The 27,626-nt window shown below is 42.1% G+C and overlaps 16 non-coding genes across 16 annotated transcripts; all 16 read right to left on the reverse strand.

Moving 5' to 3' along the window:
- Positions 1-8,236: 8,236 nt before the first annotated feature.
- Positions 8,237-8,310, reverse strand: trnai-aau (transfer RNA isoleucine (anticodon AAU)). Its single transcript has one exon. It is a non-coding gene; the product is annotated as a tRNA-Ile (tRNA).
- A 654-nt stretch (positions 8,311-8,964) lies between these two features.
- On the reverse strand, positions 8,965-9,037 carry trnar-ucg (transfer RNA arginine (anticodon UCG)). The gene has a single exon. It is a non-coding gene; the product is annotated as a tRNA-Arg (tRNA).
- A 1,128-nt stretch (positions 9,038-10,165) lies between these two features.
- Positions 10,166-10,239, reverse strand: trnai-aau (transfer RNA isoleucine (anticodon AAU)). Its single transcript has one exon. It is a non-coding gene; the product is annotated as a tRNA-Ile (tRNA).
- Positions 10,240-12,093: 1,854 nt separating this feature from the next.
- On the reverse strand, positions 12,094-12,167 carry trnai-aau (transfer RNA isoleucine (anticodon AAU)). Its single transcript has one exon. It is a non-coding gene; the product is annotated as a tRNA-Ile (tRNA).
- A 654-nt stretch (positions 12,168-12,821) lies between these two features.
- On the reverse strand, positions 12,822-12,894 carry trnar-ucg (transfer RNA arginine (anticodon UCG)). Its single transcript has one exon. It is a non-coding gene; the product is annotated as a tRNA-Arg (tRNA).
- A 1,131-nt stretch (positions 12,895-14,025) lies between these two features.
- On the reverse strand, positions 14,026-14,099 carry trnai-aau (transfer RNA isoleucine (anticodon AAU)). The gene has a single exon. It is a non-coding gene; the product is annotated as a tRNA-Ile (tRNA).
- Positions 14,100-14,753: 654 nt separating this feature from the next.
- Positions 14,754-14,826, reverse strand: trnar-ucg (transfer RNA arginine (anticodon UCG)). Its single transcript has one exon. It is a non-coding gene; the product is annotated as a tRNA-Arg (tRNA).
- A 1,127-nt stretch (positions 14,827-15,953) lies between these two features.
- Positions 15,954-16,027, reverse strand: trnai-aau (transfer RNA isoleucine (anticodon AAU)). The gene has a single exon. It is a non-coding gene; the product is annotated as a tRNA-Ile (tRNA).
- Positions 16,028-16,685: 658 nt separating this feature from the next.
- Positions 16,686-16,758, reverse strand: trnar-ucg (transfer RNA arginine (anticodon UCG)). Its single transcript has one exon. It is a non-coding gene; the product is annotated as a tRNA-Arg (tRNA).
- A 1,125-nt stretch (positions 16,759-17,883) lies between these two features.
- trnai-aau (transfer RNA isoleucine (anticodon AAU)) lies at positions 17,884-17,956 on the reverse strand. The gene has a single exon. It is a non-coding gene; the product is annotated as a tRNA-Ile (tRNA).
- Positions 17,957-19,806: 1,850 nt separating this feature from the next.
- Positions 19,807-19,880, reverse strand: trnai-aau (transfer RNA isoleucine (anticodon AAU)). The gene has a single exon. It is a non-coding gene; the product is annotated as a tRNA-Ile (tRNA).
- Positions 19,881-21,736: 1,856 nt separating this feature from the next.
- On the reverse strand, positions 21,737-21,810 carry trnai-aau (transfer RNA isoleucine (anticodon AAU)). The gene has a single exon. It is a non-coding gene; the product is annotated as a tRNA-Ile (tRNA).
- A 657-nt stretch (positions 21,811-22,467) lies between these two features.
- On the reverse strand, positions 22,468-22,540 carry trnar-ucg (transfer RNA arginine (anticodon UCG)). The gene has a single exon. It is a non-coding gene; the product is annotated as a tRNA-Arg (tRNA).
- Positions 22,541-23,667: 1,127 nt separating this feature from the next.
- Positions 23,668-23,741, reverse strand: trnai-uau (transfer RNA isoleucine (anticodon UAU)). The gene has a single exon. It is a non-coding gene; the product is annotated as a tRNA-Ile (tRNA).
- A 1,851-nt stretch (positions 23,742-25,592) lies between these two features.
- Positions 25,593-25,666, reverse strand: trnai-aau (transfer RNA isoleucine (anticodon AAU)). The gene has a single exon. It is a non-coding gene; the product is annotated as a tRNA-Ile (tRNA).
- Positions 25,667-27,524: 1,858 nt separating this feature from the next.
- On the reverse strand, positions 27,525-27,598 carry trnai-aau (transfer RNA isoleucine (anticodon AAU)). The gene has a single exon. It is a non-coding gene; the product is annotated as a tRNA-Ile (tRNA).
- Positions 27,599-27,626: the final 28 nt, after the last annotated feature.

Here is a 27,626-nt window from a genome sequence, read left to right on the forward strand (position 1 = left end):
ATACATGTGTGCACAGTAATGAGCAGGTGAAATGTCTGTCTAGCTTACATATGAGGTGTCTCAAGATTTAGGAACATACAACTTTATTGAATATAATAAAAGTAAAAAGTCACTTGACATGCTGCTGTTTTGTGCTATGACATATTTCAATCAATCAATCAATTTTATTTATAAAGCCCAATATCACAAATCACAATTTGCCTCACAGGGCTTTACAGCATACAACACCCCTCTGTCCTTAGGACCCTCACAGCGGATAAGGAAAAACTCCCCAAAAAAACCTTTAACTGGGGAAAAAAATGGTAGAAACCTCAGAAAGAGCATATTTAAGTGTTGGAAGTTGTTATTTATGTGACAAAGCTTGAACACAACACAAGCTCAGCAGGAGTGCTGTGCTGCGCTGCTGTGCGAGCAGCGTACTTGTCTGTGCGTAACAGCAGTCTGTTGCTGGTTATTAACACAGTGTCCATAACAATAACTTTGTCAGCTGACAAACTGCACCGGGCTCGGGGCCAGGTTTGGTCAGGAAAATGCGGCCCGAGCTGCTCTAGCGTGCTCACTTGTGTGTGTGGCGGAACTCCGCCGTGTGCGATACAGAGAGCAGAGGAGAATTGTTAACGCGTGACCATGTAGAGACAGAAATGACACGATGGCATAACACCATAAATAGTATATTGTTATGTTATTATATGAAGCACCCACAGCGTCCTGTGACGTCCTGTGAGCTGTGCCTGTGACTTCAGGCAGAGAGACCGCTGCATCAGAGCCGAAGGAGCACATTTTAAAATACATTTATTTTATCAATTAGTTATTAACTTTTACTATTTTTAGTGAGTTGTTAGTTTACATGCCCGACCTTGAGTTTTACTTGCCCCGGGCAATCGGGCAATTGTTATTGTTGAGCCCTGCATCTAATCAATATGTCTCCAAAAATCATCAATTGCTTCCTACGAAATGCCGTGTACTGTGACACCTGCCATAGCGCCTTGGAAATCCAGAGTTCTCGCTAGAGCACAATTTGAATTTGCTCAGTGAGTCACTCTGGCAATCAATCTGGCAATGCTCATTACCTATGCCGTTGGAGCCAAGCTGCACCAATCACATCGGTGTATCTGATATAGGCGGGCCAGAGGCGAGCTAAACAGATGACGACAATGCTGCGACGAAGTCCGCAATCAGTCAGTAAACATTGCAAGATGGCTACAGATGAACACCAGTTGTTTGAAACGGCTTTGGCCGCTACAATGAACGAGTTAGACTTGGCTTTTTCTCTAAAAGAGGAACAGAAGACGGCGCTCGAATCTTTCCTTTGCAAGAAGGATGTTTTTGCTGTTTTGCCGACCGGATACGGCAAGAGTCTAATCTACCAGTTAGTTCCGCTGATAGCTAAGTTCTAGATACGTCACCCCGTGTATTGTTCTGATTGGTCGTAGTGTTATCCAATTGCGTGCAGTGATATTTTCAAATGCATGCTTGGTGTCGCCCCTCGAGTTGGGCCATTTTCATAGCCAGACCCTAAATCTTTCTAGATTTGGGTCTGGATTTCCAGACTACAAATTCAACAGACAACAGGATGAAAGGAGAGACAATTACCAAAACAACTCCTATTTAGGAATGGTTTTGCAGGCGGTGGCCACTGACCATTTCCCTCTCTGCGTCCTTTCTGGCTGATTCTAGTTTTGCATTTTTCCATTGCCCTCACCACTAGTGGTATCATGAGGCGGTATCTGCAGCCCGCAGAAGTTGCTCAGGTAATGCAGCTACTCCATGATGGCACATCCATATGCGTGGCCAGAAGGTTTGTGTCTCCCAGCACAGTGTCAAGAGCATGGAGGAGATACCAGGAGACAGGCCACTACACCAGGAGAGGTGGAGGGGGCCGTAGAAGGGCAACAACCCAGCAGCAGGACTGCTATCTGCTTCTTTGTGCAAGAAGGAACAGGAGGAGCACTGCCAGCGCTCTACAAAATGACCTCCAGCAGGCCACTCGTGTGCATGTTTCTGCCCTAACTGTCAGAAACAGACTCCATGAGGATGGCATGAGGGCCCGACTTGCACAAGTTGGGCCTGTCATCAGGCTAGCCACGTGCTAGCCAGAGGTACCCTGACTGCTGTTAGGTACTGGGATGAGATCCTCAGACCCATTGTCAGACCATATGCTGGTGCAGTGGGCCCTGGGTTCCTTCTGATGCATGACAATGCCCTGCCACATGTGGCTGGAGTGTGTCAGCAGTTCCTGGATAACAAAGGCATTGATGCTATTGACTGGCCCACCCGTTCGCCAGACCTGAATCCGCTTGAGCACCTTTGGGACATCATGTATCGTAGCATCCACCGCAGCCACATCGCACCACAGACTGTTCAGGAGCTGACTGATGCCCTGATCCAGGTCTGGGAGGAGATCCCCAAGGAGACCATCCGTTGTCTCATCAGGAGCATTCCCAGACATTGTAGGGAATGTATACAGGCATGTGGAGGCCATACACATTACTGAGCTGCATTATGGGTTGTCCTGAGGAAATTCACAGTTGGATCAGCCTGTGATCTGATTTTTCCACTTTGATTTTGGGTATGATTCTGAATCCAGTCCTAAATGAGTTAATGATTTTGGTTTCCATGGATCGCTCTTACATTATTTTGTTCTCAACAAACACTATGTAATCAATAAAGATTTTCATCTGGATTATTTCATTCATCGAGATCTGGGATGTGTGACTTAAGTGTCCCCTTTATTTTTTTTGAGCAGTGTATTTAGTCATTAAGGTTGAGAATGTGTAACCGTTTTACCGTACTTCCTTTACATCATATAAAAAAATGCCAAAAGTTATTTCTTTTACTACTACTTCATATTACTATTTCTGAAGTCTGTTGCTAAATTCAGCAACATGTTTTGCTCAGAATAGTTTTTAATAAATCAGAAGTAAAAAAAAAACGTGTAAACTGCATCTTTAACACAGACAAGCGGCGGATTAGCTGGGAAACATCACATTTATTCATTTTACATGGAGCTACAATTAATACTGAATTATGTTAAATGTTTGCCAAATGTGTTTGTATCTCTTAATAAGTCATCAGAAATCATCTGTAGAAGGAGCAGATGTTTACCTTAAGCTAGCTCAGGCCATGTTAAAGTTAACAATATTCTAATGGAGCAAGGCAAGCTAATTGCTCGTGTGCTCGGTTGAAAAGGAAAAACAAACAGTGCTTTGAGATGGCTGTGAGAGATGGCAGAGGTATGATCACATAATCCTGTTTGAGCTACAACAGGTGCAGTGTTCCCTATTTTACTTTCCAGTTGCTCTTGGAAAGAAGAATAGAGTACTGTAAACGAACTGTCACCATTAAAATCGCTGGTTTCGGTTCAACGCCGGAAGTTGCACCCATAATTCATGCAAGGTGTCATGGGGGCCAGGAATAAGGTGGATAGACAGGGCCTAAAACTGAACTGAAAGTGAACCGTATCTGTGCTCTGTTTTTTTAGTGTTTGCAAAGTACTTAGAAAACAACTGGACAAATGAGATAGTTCTGCACAAGATGTGTGAGAGTTTGGTCACGGATGTTTTGATACAATTTTTATGTTGTTAAACGTGGTCCCCAGCCGATCAATAAATCAGTATGTTTGGCATTTATCCATGGAGACATGCAAGAAAAACAAGGTGTCTTGACAATTTCAAGGTAACACTACATGACTTACTGATTTACAAATTGTTATATTATGGGTGAGCACCCTTAAACACACCCTTGTGACTAACCAGGGTTTGTTTACACTAGTCTGACTTCTTGATTCTTTACAACTCTTTTTATTTGTCTTAGCATTTTAGGGCTTCTTGTCAGTGTTACACTGAAAGTTAAGAGCTGCAGAACAAGCAAGTAAATGCACTGTGAGTTGAGACAGGTTTGTAAAACTGCTGTCTCCATGGTCAACAATAAACATTCAAACTGAAGACCCAAGTAATAAAAAACTGAAGAATACTGTAATATAAAATCTGGACAGTATTTACGACAACACATGCAGGAATGAAACAGCCACAATGTCCAATAAACTTGTTGCAATGTACTGATCAAGGTCTACATATGTAGGTATATTCTCTTTTCTACTTATAAAACAAAACAAACAATATAACTACTCATTCTCATTTCATTTATAACGCTACAACCATTTCATTGCATATTGTATATATTTCAGATTGTCTACTTTAATGTTTTATCTTATTTTATTTTAATGTCTACTTTAATATTTTATTTTATTTTATTTTATTTTAATGTATACTTTAATATTTTATTTTATTTATTTCATTGTCTATTTTAGTATTTTTCATCTTTATCTCTTGTTTCCATTCATGCTGTATTTCTATTTCTACTTTGCACGGAGCACTGGAACAAAAACAATTTCCCCCCGGGGATTAATAAAGTATTCTGAATCTGAATCTGAATCTGAATTTTCAAGATGCTTCAAATCCATGTCTTCTGGGCATGTTGAGGTGCTCAGTAGAGAGACCTGTTTTCACTCCTTCAGCTGTGTGTGAGCACAGCATGCCCATCATCTGCTCACTTCCTGCAGTCTGCTGGCTCTGAGGCTCGTCAGCAGCACCCACTATATTGGCTCTGTCTGAGGTGCCTGCTGACTATACACCACGGCAATGTAAGCATGACAGCAGCTTTAGTGTCCCCTGGAGACCAAACAGCTGAATCAGTAAGAGAGCAGGTTCACCAAGAGGTTTAAATTTCAGTCCGGACTATACACACTTACAGTCAACTCATTTTTCCAGCTGTAGCCAATGATGCTCGTTTGACATTCACAGTTATTGATCTTTTCCATTATTAAAACTCATTATCATAAAATGTTATGAAGAATGTGAAGTTATGTCATCCTGTTTGGGGTGGGGGCGCCATCTTGTGTGGTATGTGCACTGTTAATCTCTGTTACCAAAGTGTATGAACTCAGTACAAAACAAGAGTTTACACTGTCTGGGTGAGTGGATGTAGTGCATTGGGGTCTGTAATCTAGCCTTAAGCTGCCCAGTCATATGGATCTATGTCGTTTTTCATGATTAGTTTGTTCAAATACTGTTGCTTGAACACCATGCCAGTAACAGAGCACAATCCTCACAAGATGATGCCTAAGTCAGAAAAACAAAACAAAACAGAGCATCACATCAGTTTCACAATCTCTATTTTATCCTTCTTATATTTATCTTAAAAGTTGGAGTTATCAACTAAAGTAAAATGATTGAGTCATTTAATATTTTATTTCATTTTGGATCCACACCGGTAGTTAATTTGTTGTGTTTGGGAAACAATCTAAATAGTGCACTAACCACATGACACTCCTTTTTCACCTTGGGAGAAATTCCCAGACTCCCTTAAATAATTGCTGAGTTTTGTGGGTTATTAAAGTAGGGCAAACTTTATAAACATGCTGAAACTCTGTCTGACAATTTCTTGGTTAGGGGAGAGTGGGGTGAGATGTGCCAGTTTTTACTTGAGGTGGCTTTAAAGAGAGGGCATGGCAGTAATGCGTACAACTAAAATATGTACATATATTTCAGGATGTGGGGCATCCCTGGGAACAACCACTTTGGATCTTAAGTAAACTGTTTAAAAAATATGTGTATAAAAAAAAAGTGGTCTTGTGGCACAATTTGCCCCCGATGCGGGGTGAGTTGTGCCTTTGGAGAAAATATGTTGGGGTAATCGTGCCATTGATTACTGAAGTAAAACAGAACATTTTCATCTAATATACTGTAATGCTGTATCAAAGCAAGACAAATTCAATACCAAATTACTTAATAAAGCTTTTTTTAATAACATCAAATGCCAATTTTAGCAGTAGATAACATGTTGAATACATGAAATATAGGCTAGAAGTAGGTCTACATAATATTTAACATTTTCAGAATAAAATTAAGTTAAACCTGAACAAAATCAACTGCAATTCTCAAAACCAGGCTACAACACAACATGCCACTTGTCAATGCTGCAATATTCTTCAACAAGGCCTATTTAAAATGTTAAGAACAAGATGAAATTAAAAATGAAGGCTCCAGGTCATAAATGTCAACTCCTGGCCAGTAGTGTGTGTGTGTGTGTGTGTGTGTGTGTGTGTGTGGTGTGAGAGAGAGAGAGAGAGAGAGAGAGAGAGAGAGAGAGAGAGAGAGAGTGTGTTTGATGTCTCAAAAGCTGCAATCTTCTTCAACAAGGCCTATTTACAGACCTTCCCCTGCTGCACCTCTCTCACTGCTCTGTCCAACTCCGTAAGAGGGGTTGAACCCCTGTCTGTGCTTTTGTAAAGGCATGGCATAATGGCTTTAGGTCTAAAATCAAGTTATAGTAGTGATAAAATAAAATAATTCAATACTTACAATAAAATAATATGTTAATCATAATCATCAGTGGGGATGAGTTGTGCCACTGGCACAACTTAACCCAGGCCTTTTGGCACAAATCACCCCATCCCCACAATTTTAGCAAACTTGTATCATCCAGCAGTTTAGAGCTAACATCATGCTAACAATATAGCCTCATATTGTAGCTTACTAAAGCACTAACCCATGTGTGAAATGTTTTCAAACTTATCTATAATTGTTCAGACACAACAATCAGTAAACCATGATCATAAAAAATTCACTTTGAATGGCAAAAAACCCCTGTTTTTTGGACTTAAATCTGCTCACCTCTTGTCTGAGTAAAATGGATGCCTCTTCAAAAATATGAGGTCACATGACCAATTTCTTCTGTGGTTTTCAAGAAACAAGGGGTGGCACAACTCTCCCACTGGGACAAATCTCCCCACTCTCCCCTATTAGTCTCGTAAATGTAACACATAAAGTTGTTCTTTTCTTTGAATTAAAAAAAAGAAAAAAATTCCAGTTTGTCCCAGTGTGTTGCAGTACCAGCTTGTAAAATTCAACAAAATAGAATTAAAAGATTTGTCAACAAATAAGACAAGTATTTGCATGCATTTTCCTGTAAATGATCTCATTTGTTAAACTGCTCATGTTGCATGGGAATGTGAGAGAAATTAATGTATACTTCCTTGACTAATCAAACAAAAAGGGATTCAGACTTTTTACCTTCTGATCTGAAGTCAGACGTCTTGTCGAATATGCGAGGTGTGGTGTTGTGGAGATAACCTAAAAGAAAAGCCAAACAGAAGTACGGGCGCTGGCGAAGAGTCGAGATAGAGAGAGAGAGAACGCGGCGTCAGCCAGCACTGTTTATATCCGTCCACGTACCGGGCCCAGGTTCTCGCGATCAGGATAATGAATCAATAAGCTGTTTACCTCAGGATAAAGACAATACAACAACATGTCACCAATTACTTCATCACAGACAACATGACAACCCACTGAACCAACCCACGCAGCCAAGCAGGGGCAGTCACACTGGTATGGGGATTGATCCCATGATTGTGACATTACTAGTGCCTTACTCTAACCATCAGAGGTAACTGGCCAGTTTCTTGGTCTTTTTTGGGAGCAAAATAAGAAACAGAACAAAAGAGACTCCATTTGGGACTGTTAGTAAGGTGGGGTCACCTTCCAAGTTAGCATTAGGAAATTAATGCAATTGGTGGATCACTCACATTGCGTGGGAATGTTAATAGAATTAATGCCTACATTCTCTTCCGATCAGGCAAGAGCTTCCAGCCACAAAGGAACAGGAATCCTCAATGCTCTGATTCGAAGTTAGACGCCTTGTCCATTAGGCCATGTGGTCCCACAAAATTTAGTGTTTATGCTTGAAAAGTTCCATGGTTTAGCTGCTAAGTAGGAGATAGCTAACCATTGTCATAACGGCAAACTGTATGGCTGCTGGTTCGTTAGCTTGTGTGGGGGGGAAATTACCTGAATTGGTAGACCGCGTATGAGAGACTTTGTGGAACGAATACCCACCTTCTACATAATATTTGTTTTCCGCAGAACAGCATATGCCTTCTTCTATCAAACATTGCATCACAGCCTGGGAGGTTGAAATGTCACATTTGTTTTTAATCATTGGCCTGTATGGGGATAAAGCCTTGACCTTGGCGTTTTTGGCAGCACACTCTAACCATCTGAGGCAACGGCTTCCCAGGTTGGTGTCAGTGGAGGAATCACCTTAACTTGAGGACCCCTCAGCTTCTCATGCGAGACTGAGTGGACTTAATGTCCAAGGTCTCCACAGAATAATCTTCTTATATCAATGTTTGTAGAGAAAACTGAGCCACAGCTCATTAAGCATTAGTTCTGGTCATTGGCCAGTATGGGGATTGAACCCATGACCTTGGCGTTATTAGCACCACGCTCTAACCATCTGAGCTAACCGGCCATGTTTTGAAGTCTGTTGGTGGTAAAACTTTTCTCAAACTGCTAAGACAGAGTACAAAAGGATGTAGCTCCATTTGGGATATGGAGTGAGGTGGGAAAACCTTCCAGGTAAGAGGTGGTAAAGGGAATGACTAATTGGTAAACTGCACATGTTGCATGGAACTGTTAGAGAACTGAATGTCTACTTTCTTTACTAATCAGGCCAGAGCTTTCAAACAAAAGGGATTCAAACTTTTTACCGTCTGATCTGAAGTCAGACGCCTGGTCCGTTAGGTCATGTGCTCCCTAAGAAGTTAATAATTTATACAATTAAAAAGTTCCATGGGTTTATCTGACACGTAGAAGATAGCAAACCATTGTCATTAAGAAAAGCTATATATTGCTTATAGTTTCAGAACCTGACACATGGATTCTTATTTAAGGGCAGTATGGGGATTGAAACCATGACTATGGCATCATTAGCATCCCGCTCAAGCCACCTGGGTAATCAGCCGATGTCTTCTTTGTTGCAAAATCTGCCTCAGAATTGAAGCACAAACATTTAGTTTGGTGGCCAACAGTAGAGGAATTACCTTAACTGATGGATCTCTCATGGTCCATGGGAGGAGTTAGTAGAGTTGATGCCTATATTGTATTCTCATTAGGTAAGAGCTTCCAACCACGAAGGGACTTGAACCCTTAATCTTCTGATCCGAAGTCAGACGCCTTGTCCATTAGGCCACGTGGTCCCACATTTCATGTTTACAAATTGAAAAGTTCCATGGTTTAGCTGCTAAGTAGGAGATAGTTTACCAGTGTAGTAAAGACAAACATATAGCTTGGCTTCTGCGGAGGGGAATTAGGTTGAATGGTAGATGGCAGTCAGTCTCGCATTTGAGACTCACTGGAGGTTACGCCCACATTCTCCATAAAAATTCTTTCCTGCAGAGCAACATATATCTTCTCATATCAAACTTTATATCAGAGCCTGAGAGATGGAGGTGATGACACATAGATTCTTATCTCTGGCTGGTATGGGGATTGATCCCATGATTGTGACATTACTAGTGCCTTACTCTAACCATCAGAGGTAACTGGCCAGTTTCTTGGTCTTTTTTGGGAGCAAAATAAAAACAGAACAAAAGAGACTCCATTTGGGACTGTTAGTAAGGTGGGGTCACCTTCCAAGTTAGCATTAGGAAATTAATTCAATTGGTGGATCACTCACATTGCGTGGGAATGTTAATAGAATTAATGCCTACATTCTCTTCCGATCAGGCAAGAGCTTCCAGCCACAAAGGAACAGGAATCCTCAATGCTCTGATTCGAAGTTAGACGCCTTGTCCATTAGGCCACGTGGTCCCACAAAATTTAGTGTTTATGCTTGAAAAGTTCCATGGTTTAGCTGCTAAGTAGGAGATAGCTAACCATTGTCATAACGGCAAACTGTATGGCTGCTGGTTCGTTAGCTTGTGTGGGGGGGAAATTACCTGAATTGGTAGACCGCGTATGAGAGACTTTATGGAACGAATACCCACCTTCTACATAATGTTTGTTTTCCATGAGCAGCGTATGCCTTCTTCTATCAAACATTGCATCATAGCCTGGGAGGTTGAAATGTCACATTTGTTTTTAATCATTGGCCTGTATGGGGATAAAGCCTTGACCTTGGCGTTTTTGGCAGCACACTCTAACCATCTGAGGCAACGGCTTCCCAGGTTGGTGTCAGTGGGGAATCACCTTAACTTGAGGACCCTCGCTTCTCATGCGAGACTGAGTGGACTTAATGTCCAAGGTCTCCACAGAATAATCTTCTTATATCAATGTTTGTAGAGAAAACTGAGCCATGGAGCTCATTAAGCATTAGTTCTGGTCATTGGCCAGTATGGGGATTGAACCCATGACCTTGGCGTTATTAGCACCACGCTCTAACCATCTGAGCTAACCGGCCATGTTTTGAAGTCTGTTGGTGGTAAAACTTTTCTCAAACTGCTAAGACAGAGTACAAAAGGATGTAGCTCCATTTGGGATATGGAGTGAGGTGGGAAAACCTTCCAGGTAAGAGGTGGTAAAGGGGAATGACTAATTGGTAAACTGCACATGTTGCATGGACCTGTTAGAGAATTGAATGTCTACTTTCTTTACTAATCAGGCCAGAGCTTTCAAACAAAAAGGGATTCAAAATATTTACCGTCTGATCTGAAGACAGACGCCTGGTCCGTTAGGTCATGTGCTCCCTAAGAAGTTAATAATTTATACAATTAAAAGTTCCATGGGTTTATCTGACACGTAGAAGATAGCAAACCATTGTCATTAAGAAAAGCTATATAGTGCTTATAGTTTCAGAAGCTGACACATGGATTCTTATGTAAGGGCAGTATGGGGATTGAAACCATGACTATGGCATCATTAGCATCCCTCAAACCACCTGGGTAATCAGCCGATGTCTTCTTTGTTGCAAAATCTGCCTCAGAATTGAAGCACAAACATTTAGTTTGGTGGCCAACAGTGGAGGAATTACCTTAACTGATGGATCTCTCATGGTCCATGGGAGGAGTTAGTAGAGTTGATGCCTATATTGTATTCTCATTAGGTAAGAGCTTCCAACCACGAAGGGACTTGAACCCTTAATCTTCTGATCCAAGTCAGACGCCTTGTCCATTAGGCCACGTGGTCCCGCATTTCATGTTTACAAATTGAAAAGTTCCATGGTTTAGCTGCTAAGTAGGAGATAGTTTACCAGTGTAGTAAAGACAAACATATAGCTTGGCTTCTGTGGAGGGGAATTAGGTTGAATGGTAGATGGCAGTCAGTCTCGCATTTGAGACTCACTGGAGTTTACGGCCACATTCTCCATAAAAATTCTTTCCTGCAGAGCAACATACATCTTCTCATATCAAACTTTATATCAGAGCCTGAGAGATGGAGGTGATGACACACAGATTCTTATCTCTGGCTGGTATGGGGATTGATCCCATGATTGTGACATTACTAGTGCCTTACTCTAACCATCAGAGGTAACTGGCCAGTTTCTTGGTCTTTTTTGGGAGCAAAATAAGAAACAGAACAAAAGAGACTCCATTTGGGACTGTTAGTAAGGTGGGGTCACCTTCCAAGTTAGCATTAGGAAATTAATTCAATTGGTGGATCACTCACATTGCGTGGGAATGTTAATAGAATTAATGCCTACATTCTCTTCCGATCAGGCAAGAGCTTCCAGCCACAAAGGAACAGGAATCCTCAATGCTCTGATTCGAAGTTAGACGCCTTGTCCATTAGGCCACGTGGTCCCACAAAATTTAGTGTTTATGCTTGAAAAGTTCCATGGTTTAGCTGCTAAGTAGGAGATAGCTAACCATTGTCATAACGGCAAACTGTATGGCTGCTGGTTCGTTAGCTTGTGTGGGGAAATTACCTGAATTGGTAGACCGCGTATGAGAGACTTTATGGAACGAATACCCACCTTCTACATAATGTTTGTTTTCCAGAGCAGCGTATGCCTTCTTCTATCAAACATTGCATCATAGCCTGGGAGGTTGAAATGTCACATTTGTTTTTAATCATTGGCCTGTATGGGGATAAAGCCTTGACCTTGGCGTTTTTGGCAGCACACTCTAACCATCTGAGGCAACGGCTTCCCAGGTTGGTGTCAGTGGAGGGGAATCACCTTAACTTGAGGACCCCTCGCTTCTCATGCGAGACTGAGTGGACTTAATGTCCAAGGTCTCCACAGAATAATCTTCTTATATCAATGTTTGTAGAGAAAACTGAGCCATGGAGCTCATTAAGCATTAGTTCTGGTCATTGGCCAGTATGGGGATTGAACCCATGACCTTGGCGTTATTAGCACCACGCTCTAACCATCTGAGCTAACCGGCCATGTTTTGAAGTCTGTTGGTGGTAAAACTTTTCTCAAACTGCTAAGACAGAGTACAAAAGGATGTAGCTCCATTTGGGATATGGAGTGAGGTGGGAAAACCTTCCAGGTAAGAGGTGGTAAAGGGAATGACTAATTGGTAAACTGCACATGTTGCATGGAACTGTTAGAGAATTGAATGTCTACTTTCTTTACTAATCAGGCCAGAGCGTTCAAACAAAAAGGGATTCAAACTTTTACCGTCTGATCTGAAGTCAGACGCCTGGTCCGTTAGGTCATGTGCTCCCTAAGAAGTTAATAATTTATACAATTAAAAGTTCCATGGGTTTATCTGACACGTAGAAGATAGCAAACCATTGTCATTAAGAAAAGCTATATATTGCTTATAGTTTCAGAACCTGACACATGGATTCTTATCTAAGGGCAGTATGGGGATTGAAACCATGACTATGGCATCATTAGCATCCCGCTCAAACCACCTGGGTAATCAGCCGATGTCTTCTTTGTTGCAAAATCTGCCTCAGAATTGAAGCACAAACATTTAGTTTGGTGGCCAACAGTGGAGGGAATTACCTTAACTGATGGATCTCTCATGGTCCATGGGAGGAGTTAGTAGAGTTGATGCCTATATTGTATTCTCATTAGGTAAGAGCTTCCAACCACGAAGGGACTTGAACCCTTAATCTTCTGATCCGAAGTCAGGCGCCTTGTCCATTAGGCCACGTGGTCCCGCATTTCATGTTTACAAATTGAAAAGTTCCATGGTTTAGCTGCTAAGTAGGAGATAGTTTACCAGTGTAGTAAAGACAAACATATAGCTTGGCTTCTGTGGAGGGAATTAGGTTGAATGGTAGATGGCAGTCAGTCTCGCATTTGAGACTCACTGGAGGTTACGCCCACATTCTCCATAAAAATTCTTTCCTGCAGAGCAACATACATCTTCTCATATCAAACTTTATATCAGAGCCTGAGAGATGGAGGTGATGACACACAGATTCTTATCTCTGGCTGGTATGGGGATTGATCCCATGATTGTGACATTACTAGTGCCTTACTCTAACCATCAGAGGTAACTGGCCAGTTTCTTGGTCTTTTTTGGGAGCAAAATAAAAACAGAACAAAAGAGACTCCATTTGGGACTGTTAGTAAGGTGGGGTCACCTTCCAAGTTAGCATTAGGAAATTAATTCAATTGGTGGATCACTCACATTGCGTGGGAATGTTAATAGAATTAATGCCTACATTCTCTTCCGATCAGGCAAGAGCTTCCAGCCACAAAGGAACAGGAATCCTCAATGCTCTGATTCGAAGTTAGACGCCTTGTCCATTAGGCCACGTGGTCCCACAAAATTTAGTGTTTATGCTTGAAAAGTTCCATGGTTTAGCTGCTAAGTAGGAGATAGCTAACCATTGTCATAACGGCAAACTGTATGGCTGCTGGTTCGTTAGCTTGTGTGGGGGGGAAATTACCTGAATTGGTAGACCGCGTATGAGAGACTTTATGGAACGAATACCCACCTTCTACATAATGTTTGTTTTCCGCAGAGCAGCGTATGCCTTCTTCTATCAAACATTGCATCATAGCCTGGGAGGTTGAAATGTCACATTTGTTTTTAATCATTGGCCTGTATGGGGATAAAGCCTTGACCTTGGCGTTTTTGGCAGCACACTCTAACCATCTGAGGCAACGGCTTCCCAGGTTGGTGTCAGTGCAGGGAATCACCTTAACTTGAGGACCCCTTGCTTCTCATGCGAGACTGAGTGGACTTAATGTCCAAGGTCTCCACAGAATAATCTTCTTATATCAATGTTTGTAGAGAAAACTGAGCCATGGAGCTCATTAAGCATTAGTTCTGGTCATTGGCCAGTATGGGGATTGAACCCATGACCTTGGCGTTATTAGCACCACGCTCTAACCATCTGAGCTAACCGGCCATGTTTTGAAGTCTGTTGGTGGTAAAACTTTTCTCAAACTGCTAAGACAGAGTACAAAAGGATGTAGCTCCATTTGGGATATGGAGTGAGGTGGGAAAACCTTCCAGGTAAGAGAGTGGTAAAGGGAATGACTAATTGGTCAACTGCACATGTTGCATGAAACTGTTAGAGAATTGAATGTCTACTTTCTTTACTAATCAGGCCAGAGCTTTCTACCAACAAGGGATTCAAACTGTGTACCGGCTGATCTGACGTCAGACGCCGGGTGCGGTCGGTCTTGTGCTCCCTAAGAAGTTAATAATTTATACAATTAAAAGTTCCATGGGTTTATCTGACACGTAGAAGATAGCAAACCATTGTCATTAAGAAAAGCTATATATTGCTTATAGTTTCAGAACCTGACACATGGATTCTTATCTAAGGGCAGTATGGGGATTGAAACCATGACTATGGCATCATTAGCATCCCGCTCAAACCACCTGGGTAATCAGCCGATGTCTTCTTTGTTGCAAAATCTGCCTCAGAATTGAAGCACAAACATTTAGTTTGGTGGCCAACAGTGGAGAATTACCTTAACTGATGGATCTCTCATGGTCCATGGGAGGAGTTAGTAGAGTTGATGCCTATATTGTATTCTCATTAGGTAAGAGCTTCCAACCACGAAGGGACTTGAACCCTTAATCTTCTGATCCGAAGTCAGACGCCTTGTCCATTAGGCCACGTGGTCCCTTTCATGTTTACAAATTGAAAAGTTCCATGGTTTAGCTGCTAAGTAGGAGATAGTTTACCAGTGTAGTAAAGACAAACATATAGCTTGGCTTCTGTGGAGGGGAATTAGGTTGAATGGTAGATGGCAGTCAGTCTCGCATTTGAGACTCACTGGAGGTTACGCACATTCTCCATAAAAATTCTTTCCTGCAGAGCAACATACATCTTCTCATATCAAACTTTATATCAGAGCCTGAGAGATGGAGGTGATGACACACAGATTCTTATCTCTGGCTGGTATGGGGATTGATCCCATGATTGTGACATTACTAGTGCCTTACTCTAACCATCAGAGGTAACTGGCCAGTTTCTTGGTCTTTTTTGGGAGCAAAATAAGAAACAGAACAAAAGAGACTCCATTTGGGACTGTTAGTAAGGTGGGGTCACCTTCCAAGTTAGCATTAGGAAATTAATTCAATTGGTGGATCACTCACATTGCGTGGGAATGTTAATAGAATTAATGCCTACATTCTCTTCCGATCAGGCAAGAGCTTCCAGCCACAAAGGAACAGGAATCCTCAATGCTCTGATTCGAAGTTAGACGCCTTGTCCATTAGGCCACGTGGTCCCACAAAATTTAGTGTTTATGCTTGAAAAGTTCCATGGTTTAGCTGCTAAGTAGGAGATAGCTAACCATTGTCATAACGGCAAACTGTATGGCTGCTGGTTCGTTAGCTTGTGTGGGGGGGAAATTACCTGAATTGGTAGACCGCGTATGAGAGACTTTATGGAACGAATACCCACCTTCTACATAATGTTTGTTTTCTGCAGAGCAGCGTATGCCTTCTTCTATCAAACATTGCATCATAGCCTGGGAGGTTGAAATGTCACATTTGTTTTTAATCATTGGCCTGTATGGGGATAAAGCCTTGACCTTGGCGTTTTTGGCAGCACACTCTAACCATCTGAGGCAACGGCTTCCAGGTTGGTGTCAGTGCAGGGAATCACCTTAACTTGAGGACCCCTTGCTTCTCATGCGAGACTGAGTGGACTTAATGTCCAAGGTCTCCACAGAATAATCTTCTTATATCAATGTTTGTAGAGAAAACTGAGCCATGGAGCTCATTAAGCATTAGTTCTGGTCATTGGCCAGTATGGGGATTGAACCCATGACCTTGGCGTTATTAGCACCACGCTCTAACCATCTGAGCTAACCGGCCATGTTTTGAAGTCTGTTGGTGGTAAAACTTTTCTCAAACTGCTAAGACAGAGTACAAAAGGATGTAGCTCCATTTGGGATATGGAGTGAGGTGGGAAAACCTTCCAGGTAAGAGTTGGTAAAGGGGAATGACTAATTGGTAAACTGCACATGTTGCATGGAACTGTTAGAGAACTGAATGTCTACTTTCTTTACTAATCAGGCCAGAGCTTTCAAACAAAAAGGGATTCAAACTTTTTACCGTCTGATCTGAAGTCAGACGCCTGGTCCGTTAGGTCATGTGCTCCCTAAGAAGTTAATAATTTATACAATTAAAAAGTTCCATGGGTTTATCTGACACGTAGAAGATAGCAAACCATTGTCATTAAGAAAAGCTATATATTGCTTATAGTTTCAGAACCTGACACATGGATTCTTATTTAAGGGCAGTATGGGGATTGAAACCATGACTATGGCATCATTAGCATCCCGCTCAGGCCACCTGGGTAATCAGCCGATGTCTTCTTTGTTGCAAAATCTGCCTCAGAATTGAAGCACAAACATTTAGTTTGGTGGCCAACAGTAGAGGGGAATTACCTTAACTGATGGATCTCTCATGGTCCATGGGAGGAGTTAGTAGAGTTGATGCCTATATTGTATTCTCATTAGGTAAGAGCTTCCAACCACGAAGGGACTTGAACCCTTAATCTTCTGATCCGAAGTCAGACGCCTTGTCCATTAGGCCACGTGGTCCCGCATTTCATGTTTACAAATTGAAAAGTTCCATGGTTTAGCTGCTAAGTAGGAGATAGTTTACCAGTGTAGTAAAGACAAACATATAGCTTGGCTTCTGTGGAGGAATTAGGTTGAATGGTAGATGGCAGTCAGTCTCGCATTTGAGACTCACTGGAGGTTACGCCCACATTCTCCATAAAAATTCTTTCCTGCAGAGCAACATATATCTTCTCATATCAAACTTTATATCAGAGCCTGAGAGATGGAGGTGATGACACATAGATTCTTATCTCTGGCTGGTATGGGGATTGATCCCATGATTGTGACATTACTAGTGCCTTACTCTAACCATCAGAGGTAACTGGCCAGTTTCTTGGTCTTTTTTGGGAGCAAAATAAAAAACAGAACAAAAGAGACTCCATTTGGGACTGTTAGTAAGGTGGGGTCACCTTCCAAGTTAGCATTAGGAAATTAATTCAATTGGTGGATCACTCACATTGCGTGGGAATGTTAATAGAATTAATGCCTACATTCTCTTCCGATCAGGCAAGAGCTTCCAGCCACAAAGGAACAGGAATCCTCAATGCTCTGATTCGAAGTTAGTCGCCTTGTCCATTAGGCCACGTGGTCCCACAAAATTTAGTGTTTATGCTTGAAAAGTTCCATGGTTTAGCTGCTAAGTAGGAGATAGCTAACCATTGTCATAACGGCAAACTGTATGGCTGCTGGTTCGTTAGCTTGTGTGGGGAAATTACCTGAATTGGTAGACCGCGTATGAGAGACTTTATGGAGAATACCCACCTTCTACATAATGTTTGTTTTCCAGAGCAGCGTATGCCTTCTTCTATCAAACATTGCATCATAGCCTGGGAGGTTGAAATGTCACATTTGTTTTTTATCATTGGCCAGTATGGGGATTGAACCCATGACCTTGGCGTTATTAGCACCACGCTCTAACCATCTGAGGCAACGGCTTCCCAGGTTGGTGTCAGTGGAGGGAATCACCTTAACTTGAGGACCCCTCGCTTCTCATGCGAGACTGAGTGGACTTAATGTCCAAGGTCTCCACAGAATAATCTTCTTATATCAATGTTTGTAGAGAAAACTGAGCCATGGAGCTCATTAAGCATTAGTTCTGGTCATTGGCCAGTATGGGGATTGAACCCATGACCTTGGCGTTATTAGCACCACGCTCTAACCATCTGAGCTAACCGCCATGTTTTGAAGTCTGTTGGTGGTAAAACTTTTCTCAAACTGCTAAGACAGAGTACAAAGGATGTAGCTCCATTTGGGATATGGAGTGAGGTGGGAAAACCTTCCAGGTAAGAGGTGGTAAAGGGAATGACTAATTGGTAAACTGCACATGTTGCATGGAACTGTTAGAGAATTGAATGTCTACTTTCTTTACTAATCAGGCCAGAGCTTTCAAACAAAAAGGGATTCAAACTTTTACCGTCTGATCTGAAGTCAGACGCCTGGTCCGTTAGGTCATGTGCTCCTAAGAAGTTAATAATTTATACAATTAAAAAGTTCCATGGGTTTATCTGACACGTAGAAGATAGCAAACCATTGTCATTAAGAAAAGCTATATATTGCTTATAGTTTCAGAACCTGACACATGGATTCTTATCTAAGGGCAGTATGGGGATTGAAACCATGACTATGGCATCATTAGCATCCCGCTCAAACCACCTGGGTAATCAGCCGATGTCTTCTTTGTTGCAAAATCTGCCTCAGAATTGAAGCACAAACATTTAGTTTGGTGGCCAACAGTGGAGGGAATTACCTTAACTGATGGATCTCTCATGGTCCATGGGAGGAGTTAGTAGAGTTGATGCCTATATTGTATTCTCATTAGGTAAGAGCTTCCAACCACGAAGGACTTGAACCCTTAATCTTCTGATCCAAGTCAGACGCCTTGTCCATTAGGCCACGTGGTCCCGCATTTCATGTTTACAAATTGAAAAGTTCCATGGTTTAGCTGCTAAGTAGGAGATAGTTTACCAGTGTAGTAAAGACAAACATATAGCTTGGCTTCTGTGGAGGAATTAGGTTGAATGGTAGATGGCAGTCAGTCTCGCATTTGAGACTCACTGGAGGTTACGCCCACATTCTCCATAAAAATTCTTTCCTGCAGAGCAACATACATCTTCTCATATCAAACTTTATATCAGAGCCTGAGAGATGGAGGTGATGACACATAGATTCTTATCTCTGGCTGGTATGGGGATTGATCCATGATTGTGACATTACTAGTGCCTTACTCTAACCATCAGAGGTAACTGGCCAGTTTCTTGGTCTTTTTGGGAGCAAAATAAAAACAGAACAAAAGAGACTCCATTTGGGACTGTTAGTAAGGTGGGGTCACCTTCCAAGTTAGCATTAGGAAATTAATTCAATTGGTGGATCACTCACATTGCGTGGGAATGTTAATAGAATTAATGCCTACATTCTCTTCCGATCAGGCAAGAGCTTCCAGCCACAAAGGAACAGGAATCCTCAATGCTCTGATTCGAAGTTAGACGCCTTGTCCATTAGGCCACGTGGTCCCACAAAATTTAGTGTTTATGCTTGAAAAGTTCCATGGTTTAGCTGCTAAGTAGGAGATAGCTAACCATTGTCATAACGGCAAACTGTATGGCTGCTGGTTCGTTAGCTTGTGTGGGGGGGAAATTACCTGAATTGGTAGACCGCGTATGAGAGACTTTATGGAACGAATACCCACCTTCTACATAATGTTTGTTTTCTGCAGAGCAGCGTATGCCTTCTTCTATCAAACATTGCATCATAGCCTGGGAGGTTGAAATGTCACATTTGTTTTTAATCATTGGCCTGTATGGGGATAAAGCCTTGACCTTGGCGTTTTTGGCAGCACACTCTAACCATCTGAGGCAACGGCTTCCCAGGTTGGTGTCAGTGCAGGGGAATCACCTTAACTTGAGGACCCTTGCTTCTCATGCGAGACTGAGTGGACTTAATGTCCAAGGTCTCCACAGAATAATCTTCTTATATCAATGTTTGTAGAAAACTGAGCCATGGAGCTCATTAAGCATTAGTTCTGGTCATTGGCCAGTATGGGGATTGAACCCATGACCTTGGCGTTATTAGCACCACGCTCTAACCATCTGAGCTAACCGGCCATGTTTTGAAGTCTGTTGGTGGTAAAACTTTTCTCAAACTGCTAAGACAGAGTACAAAAGGATGTAGCTCCATTTGGGATATGGAGTGAGGTGGGAAAACCTTCCAGGTAAGAGGTGGTAAAGGGAATGACTAATTGGTAAACTGCACATGTTGCATGGAACTGTTAGAGAATTGAATGTCTACTTTCTTTACTAATCAGGCCAGAGCTTTCAAACAAAAAGGATTCAAACTTTTACCGTCTGATCTGAAGTCAGACGCCTGGTCCGTTAGGTCATGTGCTCCCTAAGAAGTTAATAATTTATACAATTTAAAATGTCCATGGGTTTATCTGACACGTAGAAGATAGCAAACCATTGTCATTAAGAAAAGCTATATATTGCTTATAGTTTCAGAACCTGACACATGGATTCTTATCTAAGGGCAGTATGGGGATTGAAACCATGACTATGGCATCATTAGCATCCCGCTCAAACCACCTGGGTAATCAGCCGATGTCTTCTTTGTTGCAAAATCTGCCTCAGAATTGAAGCACAAACATTTAGTTTGGTGGCCAACAGTGGAGGAATTACCTTAACTGATGGATCTCTCATGGTCCATGGGAGGAGTTAGTAGAGTTGATGCCTATATTGTATTCTCATTAGGTAAGAGCTTCCAACCACGAAGGACTTGAACCCTTAATCTTCTGATCCGAAGTCAGACGCCTTGTCCATTAGGCCACGTGGTCCCGCATTTCATGTTTACAAATTGAAAAGTTCCATGGTTTAGCTGCTAAGTAGGAGATAGTTTACCAGTGTAGTAAAGACAAACATATAGCTTGGCTTCTGTGGAGGGGAATTAGGTTGAATGGTAGATGGCAGTCAGTCTCGCATTTGAGACTCACTGGAGGTTACGCCCACATTCTCCATAAAAATTCTTTCCTGCAGAGCAACATACATCTTCTCATATCAAACTTTATATCAGAGCCTGAGAGATGGAGGTGATGACACATAGATTCTTATCTCTGGCTGGTATGGGGATTGATCCCATGATTGTGACATTACTAGTGCCTTACTCTAACCATCAGAGGTAACTGGCCAGTTTCTTGGTCTTTTTTGGGAGCAAAATAAGAAACAGAACAAAAGAGACTCCATTTGGGACTGTTAGTAAGGTGGGGTCACCTTCCAAGTTAGCATTAGGAAATTAATTCAATTGGTGGATCACTCACATTGCGTGGGAATGTTAATAGAATTAATGCCTACATTCTCTTCCGATCAGGCAAGAGCTTCCAGCCACAAAGGAACAGGAATCCTCAATGCTCTGATTCGGTTAGACGCCTTGTCCATTAGGCCACGTGGTCCCACAAAATTTAGTGTTTATGCTTGAAAAGTTCCATGGTTTAGCTGCTAAGTAGGAGATAGCTAACCATTGTCATAACGGCAAACTGTATGGCTGCTGGTTCGTTAGCTTGTGTGGGGGGGAAATTACCTGAATTGGTAGACCACGTATGAGAGACTTTATGGAACGAATACCCACCTTCTACATAATGTTTGTTTTCCGAGAGCAGCGTATGCCTTCTTCTATCAAACATTGCATCATAGCCTGGGAGGTTGAAATGTCACATTTGTTTTTAATCATTGGCCTGTATGGGGATAAAGCCTTGACCTTGGCGTTTTTGGCAGCACACTCTAACCATCTGAGGCAACGGCTTCCCAGGTTGGTGTCAGTGGAGGGGAATCACCTTAACTTGAGGACCCCTCGCTTCTCATGTGAGACTGAGTGGACTTAATGTCCAAGGTCTCCACAGAATAATCTTCTTATATCAATGTTTGTAGAGAAAACTGAGCCATGGAGCTCATTAAGCATTAGTTCTGGTCATTGGCCAGTATGGGGATTGAACCCATGACCTTGGCGTTATTAGCACCACGCTCTAACCATCTGAGCTAACCGGCCATGTTTTGAAGTCTGTTGGTGGTAAAACTTTTCTCAAACTGCTAAGACAGAGTACAAAAGGATGTAGCTCCATTTGGGATATGGAGTGAGGTGGGAAAACCTTCCAGGTAAGAGGTGGTAAAGGGAATGACTAATTGGTAAACTGCACATGTTGCATGGAACTGTTAGAGAATTGAATGTCTACTTTCTTTACTAATCAGGCCAGAGCATTCAAACAAAAAGGGATTCAAACTTTTACCGCTCTGATCTGAAGTCAGACGCCTGGTCCGTTAGGTCATGTGCTCCCTAAGAAGTTAATAATTTATACAATTAAAAATTACCATGGGTTTATCTGACACGTAGAAGATAGCAAACCATTGTCATTGAGAAAAGCTATATATTGCTTATAGTTTCAGAACCTGACACATGGATTCTTATCTAAGGGCAGTATGGGGATTGAAACCATGACTATGGCATCATTAGCATCCCGCTCAAACCACCTGGGTAATCAGCCGATGTCTTCTTTGTTGCAAAATCTGCCTCAGAATTGAAGCACAAACATTTAGTTTGGTGGCCAACAGTGGAGGGTAATTACCTTAACTGATGGATCTCTCATGGTCCATGGGAGGAGTTAGTAGAGTTGATGCCTATATTGTATTCTCATTAGGTAAGAGCTTCCAACCACGAAGGGACTTGAACCCTTAATCTTCTGATCCGAAGTCAGACGCCTTGTCCATTAGGCCACGTGGTCCCGCATTTCATGTTTACAAATTGAAAAGTTCCATGGTTTAGCTGCTAAGTAGGAGATAGTTTACCAGTGTAGTAAAGACAAACATATAGCTTGGCTTCTGTGGAGGGGAATTAGGTTGAATGGTAGATGGCAGTCAGTCTCGCATTTGAGACTCACTGGAGGTTACGCCACATTCTCCATAAAAATTCTTTCCTGCAGAGCAACATACATCTTCTCATATCAAACTTTATATCAGAGCCTGAGAGATGGAGGTGATGACATAGATTCTTATCTCTGGCTGGTATGGGGATTGATCCCATGATTGTGACATTACTAGTGCCTTACTCTAACCATCAGAGGTAACTGGCCAGTTTCTTGGTCTTTTTTGGGAGCAAAATAAGAAACAGAACAAAAGAGACTCCATTTGGGACTGTTAGTAAGGTGGGGTCACCTTCCAAGTTAGCATTAGGAAATTAATTCAATTGGTGGATCACTCACATTGCGTGGGAATGTTAATAGAATTAATGCCTACATTCTCTTCCGATCAGGCAAGAGCTTCCAGCCACAAAGGAACAGGAATCCTCAATGCTCTGATTCAAGTTAGACGCCTTGTCCATTAGGCCACGTGGTCCCACAAAATTTAGTGTTTATGCTTGAAAAGTTCCATGGTTTAGCTGCTAAGTAGGAGATAGCTAACCATTGTCATAACGGCAAACTGTATGGCTGCTGGTTCGTTAGCTTGTGTGGGGGGGAAATTACCTGTCTTGGTAGACCGCGATGAGAGACTTTATGGAACGAATACCCACCTTCTACATAATGTTTGTTTTCCGCAGAGCAGCGTATGCCTTCTTCTATCAAACATTGCATCATAGCCTGGGAGGTTGAAATGTCACATTTGTTTTTAATCATTGGCCTGTATGGGGATAAAGCCTTGACCTTGGCGTTTTTGGCAGCACACTCTAACCATCTGAGGCAACGGCTTCCCAGGTTGGTGTCAGTGGAGGGGAATCACCTTAACTTGAGGACCCCTCGCTTCTCATGTGAGACTGAGTGGACTTAATGTCCAAGGTCTCCACAGAATAATCTTCTTATATCAATGTTTGTAGAGAACTGAGCCATGGAGCTCATTAAGCATTAGTTCTGGTCATTGGCCAGTATGGGGATTGAACCCATGACCTTGGCGTTATAAGCACCACGCTCTAACCATCTGAGCTAACCGTCCATGTTTTGAAGTCTGTTGGTGGTAAAACTTTTCTCAAACTGCTAAGACAGAGTACAAAAGGATGTAGCTCCATTTGGGATATGGAGTGAGGTGGGAAAACCTTCCAGGTAAGAGGTGGTAAAGGGGAATGACTAATTGGTAAACTGCACATGTTGCATGGAACTGTTAGAGAATTGAATGTCTACTTTCTTTACTAATCAGGCCAGAGCTTTCAAACAAAAAGGGATTCAAACTTATTACAGTCTGATCTTAAGTCATACGCCTGTTCCGTTAGGTCATTTGATCCCTAAGAAGTAAATAATTTATAAAATTAAAAGTTCCATGGGTTTATCTGACACGTAGAAGATAGCAAACCATTGTCATTAAGAAAAGCTATATATTGCTTATAGTTTCAGAACCTGACACATGGATTCTTATCTAAGGGCAGTATGGGGATTGAAACCATGACTATGGCATCATTAGCATCCCGCTCAAACCACCTGGGTAATCAGCCGATGTCTTCTTTGTTGCAAAATCTGCCTCAGAATTGAAGCACAAACATTTAGTTTGGTGGCCAACAGTGGAGGGAATTACCTTAACTGATGGATCTCTCATGGTCCATGGGAGGAGTTAGTAGAGTTGATGCCTATATTGTATTCTCATTAGGTAAGAGCTTCCAACCACGAAGGGACTTGAACCCTTAATCTTCTGATCCAAGTCAGACGCCTTGTCCATTAGGCCACGTGGTCCCGCATTTCATGTTTACAAATTGAAAAGTTCCATGGTTTAGCTGCTAAGTAGGAGATAGTTTACCAGTGTAGTAAAGACAAACATATAGCTTGGCTTCTGTGGAGGGGAATTAGGTTGAATGGTAGATGGCAGTCAGTCTCGCATTTGAGACTCACTGGAGGTTACGCCCACATTCTCCATAAAAATTCTTTCCTGCAGAGCAACATACATCTTCTCATATCAAACTTTATATCAGAGCCTGAGAGATGGAGGTGATGACACAGATTCTTATCTCTGGCTGGTATGGGGATTGATCCATGATTGTGACATTACTAGTGCCTTACTCTAACCATCAGAGGTAACTGGCCAGTTTCTTGGTCTTTTTTGGGAGCAAAATAAGAAACAGAACAAAAGAGACTCCATTTGGGACTGTTAGTAAGGTGGGGTCACCTTCCAAGTTAGCATTAGGAAATTAATTCAATTGGTGGATCACTCACATTGCGTGGGAATGTTAATAGAATTAATGCCTACATTCTCTTCCGATCAGGCAAGAGCTTCCAGCCACAAAGGAACAGGAATCCTCAATGCTCTGATTCAGTTAGACGCCTTGTCCATTAGGCCACGTGGTCCCACAAAATTTAGTGTTTATGCTTGAAAAGTTCCATGGTTTAGCTGCTAAGTAGGAGATAGCTAACCATTGTCATAACGGCAAACTGTATGGCTGCTGGTTCGTTAGCTTGTGTGGGGAAATTACCTGAATTGGTAGACCGCGTATGAGAGACTTTATGGAACGAATACCCACCTTCTACATAATGTTTGTTTTCCGAGAGCAGCGTATGCCTTCTTCTATCAAACATTGCATCATAGCCTGGGAGGTTGAAATGTCACATTTGTTTTTAATCATTGGCCTGTATGGGGATAAAGCCTTGACCTTGGCGTTTTTGGCAGCACACTCTAACCATCTGAGGCAACGGCTTCCCAGGTTGGTGTCAGTGGAGGGAATCACCTTAACTTGAGGACCCTCGCTTCTCATGCGAGACTGAGTGGACTTAATGTCCAAGGTCTCCACAGAATAATCTTCTTATATCAATGTTTGTAGAGAAAACTGAGCCATGGAGCTCATTAAGCATTAGTTCTGGTCATTGGCCAGTATGGGGATTGAACCCATGACCTTGGCGTTATTAGCACCACGCTCTAACCATCTGAGCTAACCGGCCATGTTTTGAAGTCTGTTGGTGGTAAAACTTTTCTCAAACTGCTAAGACAGAGTACAAAAGGATGTAGCTCCATTTGGGATATGGAGTGAGGTGGGAAAACCTTCCAGGTAAGAGGTGGTAAAGGGAATGACTAATTGGTCAACTGCACATGTTGCATGGAACTGTTAGAGAATTGAATGTCTACTTTCTTTACTAATCAGGCCAGAGCTTTCAAACAAAAAGGGATTCAAACTTTTTACCGTCTGATCTGAAGTCAGACGCCTGGTCCGTTAGGTCATGTGCTCCCTAAGAAGTTAATAATTTATACAATTAAAAAGTTCCATGGGTTTATCTGACACGTAGAAGATAGCAAACCATTGTCATTAAGAAAAGCTATATATTGCTTATAGTTTCAGAACCTGACACATGGATTCTTATCTAAGGGCAGTATGGGGATTGAAACCATGACTATGGCATCATTAGCATCCCGCTCAAACCACCTGGGTAATCAGCCGATGTCTTCTTTGTTGCAAAATCTGCCTCAGAATTGAAGCACAAACATTTAGTTTGGTGGCCAACAGTGGAGGGGAATTACCTTAACTGATGGATCTCTCATGGTCCATGGGAGGAGTTAGTAGAGTTGATGCCTATATTGTATTCTCATTAGGTAAGAGCTTCCAACCACGAAGGACTTGAACCCTTAATCTTCTGATCCAAGTCAGACGCCTTGTCCATTAGGCCACGTGGTCCCGCATTTCATGTTTACAAATTGAAAAGTTCCATGGTTTAGCTGCTAAGTAGGAGATAGTTTACCAGTGTAGTAAAGACAAACATATAGCTTGGCTTCTGTGGAGGGAATTAGGTTGAATGGTAGATGGCAGTCAGTCTCGCATTTGAGACTCACTGGAGGTTACGCCCACATTCTCCATAAAAATTCTTTCCTGCAGAGCAACATACATCTTCTCATATCAAACTTTATATCAGAGCCTGAGAGATGGAGGTGATGACACATAGATTCTTATCTCTGGCTGGTATGGGGATTGATCCCATGATTGTGACATTACTAGTGCCTTACTCTAACCATCAGAGGTAACTGGCCAGTTTCTTGGTCTTTTTTGGGAGCAAAATAAAAACAGAACAAAAGAGACTCCATTTGGGACTGTTAGTAAGGTGGGGTCACCTTCCAAGTTAGCATTAGGAAATTAATGCAATTGGTGGATCACTCACATTGCGTGGGAATGTTAATAGAATTAATGCCTACATTCTCTTCCGATCAGGCAAGAGCTTCCAGCCACAAAGGAACAGGAATCCTCAATGCTCTGATTCGGTTAGACGCCTTGTCCATTAGGCCACGTGGTCCCACAAAATTTAGTGTTTATGCTTGAAAAGTTCCATGGTTTAGCTGCTAAGTAGGAGATAGCTAACCATTGTCATAACGGCAAACTGTATGGCTGCTGGTTCGTTAGCTTGTGTGGGGGGGAAATTACCTGAATTGGTAGACCGCGTATGAGAGACTTTATGGAACGAATACCCACCTTCTACATAATGTTTGTTTTCCGCAGAGCAGCGTATGCCTTCTTCTATCAAACATTGCATCATAGCCTGGGAGGTTGAAATGTCACATTTGTTTTTAATCATTGGCCTGTATGGGGATAAAGCCTTGACCTTGGCGTTTTTGGCAGCACACTCTAACCATCTGAGGCAACGGCTTCCCAGGTTGGTGTCAGTGCAGGGGAATCACCTTAACTTGAGGACCCCTTGCTTCTCATGCGAGACTGAGTGGACTTAATGTCCAAGGTCTCCACAGAATAATCTTCTTATATCAATGTTTGTAGAGAAAACTGAGCCATGGAGCTCATTAAGCATTAGTTCTGGTCATTGGCCAGTATGGGGATTGAACCCATGACCTTGGCGTTATTAGCACCACGCTCTAACCATCTGAGCTAACCGGCCATGTTTTGAAGTCTGTTGGTGGTAAAAC

The sequence above is a fragment of the Epinephelus fuscoguttatus genome, linkage group LG14 (assembly GCF_011397635.1).
Source record: "Epinephelus fuscoguttatus linkage group LG14, E.fuscoguttatus.final_Chr_v1".
Taxonomy (NCBI): domain Eukaryota; kingdom Metazoa; phylum Chordata; class Actinopteri; order Perciformes; family Serranidae; genus Epinephelus; species Epinephelus fuscoguttatus.